Below are 5000 nucleotides of genomic sequence, written 5' to 3'. Positions count from 1 at the left end.
CATAGACTATAAACCTGGTTGTGGGGTTCCTCGAATGTTTGAAAGGACTTAGACCACGCCCACTTTGGACGCGAAAACCGCGCGGCAGGAATTTTTTTCGCTCCCTCGAGCGAACAAAATCTTGACGTCAAACCGTCGCGCGGTACGTCGCCGCCGCGCCGTACGTCGCCGCCGCGCCGCACATATATGGAAACACGCGTTCTTTGATACTACTGTTGCGGTCGGTTTTCACGCTGCCGCCACCTCGCCGCAACCATCGTGCCGCCGTCGCGTCGCGATATGGAAACACAGCTTAAACGTACACTATTTTAACACGAGCACTTGTCAACAGCTGTAAGATAAGCACTCTCAAATGCACTCACCGAATACTGGAACGACGCACTCGGTCAAAAGGAATAGTTTAAACAAAAGTAACCACATTGTTAACTGAGGTCATTCACAATCTTTTACAAGTTACTCACAAGAAGACCACAGCAACATACGCCACATACATTTGCGCCTTTGCGGCAAAACTGGGACACAGTGGTCAACAATCGCAGCTAATCACTTCTTTGCTATATAAATATGTTGTACCTTACTACAGCGCAGTTACAACGCTGGCTTTCTTGGATAAACGCTAGACAATCAAATTATTATTGTCACCCAATTACGCACTACAAAATAGAGCAATGTGACGAACTGGTTGTGCGTGAAGCGGAACTGTAGTACGTATGTACCCAAAATAACTAAACATGAGTTCAGATTACTTTTTGGGGTAGGCCTACACAGATACACACAAGAGGTTTACAACTGTTATCTTTATAACAGGTGGTTGTAAATCTATCTACGCACTGTCTTCTCTCTCTCTCTTTTTCTCTTGCCCCCTATCTCTTGCACAGACACACACACACACACACACACACACACACGTGCGCGCGCACGCACGCACGCACGCACACGCACGAACGCACGCACGCATAAACACACACACACACACACACACACACACACATGCGCCCGCATACACTTGCACACACACATACCCACACTCATTATGTTAATCCCAGCGAAGATGGAGGTATCCCACGAACGCTGACTGAGAGTGAGAGAGAGAGAGAGAGAGAGAGAGAGAGAGAGAGAGAGAGAGAGAGAGAGAGAGAGAGAGAGAGAGAGAGAGAGAGAGAGAGAAAGAGAGAGAGAGAGAGAGAGAAAGAGCGAAAGAGAGGGAGGGAGAGAGACAGAGAGAAAGAGAGAGAGAGAGAGAGAAAGAGAGAGAGAAAGAGAGAGAGAGAGAGAGAGAGAGAGGGATGATGATGATGATGATGGAACTTTATTTTTCAAGGATAGAGGTTTAAGGCGACGCCTTTTCTTACAACCGGTCCTTACTTCTAATACAAATGTCTAATAAATGATAAACAAGTAAAGCAACATGACAAATAAACAAATTAAACAAACGAACAATCGACAAGTAAGCAAACAAGCAAATAAACATAAACAATAAAATGACAAAGTAAGCAACATACAAATCGAAAGCGAAACATGCAACATGTTAATTGAGGTTACACATGTAAAGTGATCGACGGTAAAATTCACACGATACCAACGTTTACACTAATGCTAATAATGATTATATGGTGTAAATGATGATGATGATGATGATGATGATGATGATGATGATGATGATGATGATGATGATGATGATGATGATGATGATGATGATGATGATGAAGTGATGATGGAAAATTGCAACATAAATTCCACATAATACATATAATAAAGAACATATTTGTGTAATTTATAAAGCTTTGCCAATTGTTGACAGCTACTTGCACGTGTTAAGACTAGTATAGCCATCTAGGTAGACATAAAATGGTTATGCAGAGCTTGTTTAAAACTCTTTAGTGAGGTTCCCAATAAACATGCCAGAACTGGGCCACTGCTGGCTTTTTGCTGGCAAGTTTGGTAAAGCTGGCCATAAAAAAACCAACACTGGGCCAATTATGGTTTGCCAACAAAGGCCCAGTTATGGCTTGCCATCACTGGCCCATCTCTGGCATTCCAGTAATATTGTCGGCCAGTAAAATGCCTTAATTGGCCCACTGTTGGCACGCCATTGGTGGCCCAGTGCTTGTTTGCCAGCATTGGGCCATAGGTGGCGATTTGCTGGCAATTATAGGTGGGTTTTTGCTGGCACGCCAGCAGTGGGCCAATGCTGGATAATTGCTGGCAAGAAGATCTGCGACAGCACAGCGGTATGACTTTCTCACTTGGAGTGACGTAATGTACAAACAAATGTCGAAATATCTTGACGTCACTCGTGATGATGTCGCATTGTCAACTAAATCCGGCCCGCGGTGGTTCTGCAGATGTCCGGTTATTTGTTTTGCATTCAACTTCAAGGAATTTCCAAAGCACCTTCTTCGATTTCAGTACGCGTCCGATCTCCTCCGGCTAGAAGCAAGCGTGGTGAGTTTCACAAACAGTTGTGTGAGCAGGTCGTCGCAACGGCGTTAGATCTAGTATCTTCTTGTTCTTTTCCTCCGTTGTCGGTCTTTTTTTCAACTTTCTTCTGCTGGACGTTTGAGTCAGTTCGCAAAATATAATAGACTTTAAGAAGTCGTCCTCTCTGTAAGAAAGAATCTGCGCGCGCACGCGCGTGTGTGTGTGTGTGTGTGTGTGTGTGTGTGTGTGTGCGCGCCCGCGCGCGCGGTTGTGTGTGTGTGTGTGTGTGTGTGCGCCCGCGCGCGCGGTTGTGTGTGTGTGTGTGTGTGTGTGTGTGTGTGTGTGTGTGTGTGTGTGTGTGTGTGTGTGTGTGTGCCTTTTTCCTTTCTTTGTGTGATTGAGTTTGTTTTGTCTCTGTCAAAAGAAAAGCACCATAGGCATTACCATAAGCTTAGCCTACTTGTAACCAAACAAATTGCATCTTGTGAATGTTGACATTGAGTATGTGTCTATTCACTCCAGGACAAAGATTTGTGCAAGTGTCTGACTGCCCAACTGGATAAGATGCAGCTCGCCTGGGTCTCAGTTCCTGAGAGAAACGCAAGAGAGCTGTCCGAGACAACGTAAGCTTCGCAGGTTAGATCAAAATACATATTCCTGTTGACCCCTTACTTCTGCTTGGCATTTTAGTCAGTTCAGAAAATATGATAGATTACAAGAAGTCGTCCTCTCTGTGAGAATGCCTCTGTGTGTGTATGTGTGTGTGTGTGTGTGTGTGTGTGTGTGTGTGCGCGTGTGTGTGTGCGCGTGTGTGTGTGTGAGCGCGCGCGCGTGCGTGCGTGCGTGTGCTGTTTGCTTGCATGCCTGCGTGTATGCTTGCGTTTGTTTGGTTGTTTGGTTGTGTGTGTGTGTGTGTGTGTGTGTGTGTGTGTGTGTGTGTGTGTGTGTGTGTGTGTGTGTGTGTGTGATATGGAATAATGAATTAAAACCAACAAAACTCGTTTGCTTTCATGTTTCAAGAGGTGAACGGCAGGAGGACTTGAGAGTTTCAATGGCTTACCGTAGGCTACGACGTCAGGACAAAGAAAAGAAGCGTTATCTCAACGTTGCGGATGCGAACAGAGAAATGACAGAATCAAGACAATCCTACGGAGGTTTACTGGGAAGTGAACAAGAAACATTCCTGCCTTTGGTCATCATGTCTCGAGTGTGAAATTTAGAACGCTGTACAAATAAAATAAAACAGTGAGCAACTGAAAACAAAGCGTACGTTTCTGTAATGTTTCGGTAATGAGTCGTTGCTGTTTGGAAGCTTTACATTTGTTTTGTTTTTAATATATATTACTGTATTGTTGTTGTGCCCGCTATAACTGCGTTGATGACGATATTCTGTCAAAACCACTGCCTTTACTTGCCAGATAAGTTACACGACAAATGTGATTAGCATTTCAATTGCATTTTACTGATGAATTTGATAATTACGCATATGCATATTGCTAATGTACAGCTTGACAGCATTGCCCTTTGCTTTATTTGCGCACGTCTTGCCGCCAGCATGGGTTGAAAAGTCCATTGATGTGCTGTGTTTTGTTATTGTTATTACATTCACAGTAAAAAATGACAAAACAAAGCATATTTATAGACTTCTAACAACCATCTATGGGCTAACAAGACTGTGCAGATCGAGTACATGAATAGAGCCGTCATTCTATCCGAATCAGTGGTATTGGTATATTTCCTGCAACTTATTGGCATTTTGCTGGCAATGGTAAAGACAGAAATATGGCATTTTGCCGGGCCAGTTGTGGCCCGGTAATTTCAGCAGGTAAAGGGCCATTAACGGAAAATATATGGAAAAAAGTTTTTTTTTATATGGAACTAAAAACCTGCAAAATGCTGGCAAAATGCTGGCGAAATGCTGGCAAAATGCTGGGTTTTTGATGGCAAGCCATCAATAAGCCATCAAATAAATGATGGGTTTTTGCTGGCAAAATTCTGGCAAAATGATGGCAAAATGATGGCAAGCCATCAAAAAGCCATCAAATAAATGATGGGTTTTTGCTGGCAAAATTCTGGCAAAATGATGGCAAAATGATGGCAAGCCATCAAAAAGCCATCAAATAAATGATGGGTTTTTGCTGGCAAATTGCTGGCAAATTGCTGGAAAAATGATGGCAAGCCATCAAAAAGCCAGCAAATAAATGATGGGTTTTTGCTGGCAAAGTGCTGGCTTGCCAGTGATGGCCCATCAATTTGCCAATGTGCATACGGGTAATATGCCAGCATTGGGCCATAGGTGGGCCTTTGATGGCAGTAGTTCTGGCAACTGGCATTGCCATCAAAACGCCAGCAGTGGCCCAGTTCTGGCATGTTTATTGGGTTAATGATCTTATTACAGACGGAATGGAGTTCCACACCATAGCGCCAGAGAAGGCTTGACTAGTTTTGAACAAATCAATCCTGGGTATTGGTGGTAGAAAATTGATAGACCCGTACCTTTCGGTGACTCTGTGAAATAGGTCCTGAATATAGATGGGCACTTCGCCATGATATACTTTATACATCATTACAGTCTTATT

General features: G+C 43.7%; 1 long non-coding RNA gene across 1 annotated transcript; it reads left to right on the top strand.

The window, feature by feature from the left end:
* The first annotated feature begins 2660 nt into the window (after positions 1 to 2660).
* LOC138973231 (uncharacterized) lies at positions 2661 to 4268 on the top strand. Its single transcript, XR_011457931.1, has 2 exons — positions 2661 to 3057; positions 3442 to 4268. It is a non-coding gene; the product is annotated as an uncharacterized lncRNA (long non-coding RNA).
* The last annotated feature ends 732 nt before the right edge of the window (positions 4269 to 5000 follow it).

This window comes from Littorina saxatilis, linkage group LG8, assembly GCF_037325665.1.
Source record: "Littorina saxatilis isolate snail1 linkage group LG8, US_GU_Lsax_2.0, whole genome shotgun sequence".
Lineage (NCBI taxonomy): Eukaryota > Metazoa > Mollusca > Gastropoda > Littorinimorpha > Littorinidae > Littorina > Littorina saxatilis.
Note: the sequence above shows the minus strand (reverse complement) of the source record. Positions and strands in the feature narration are given on the sequence as shown.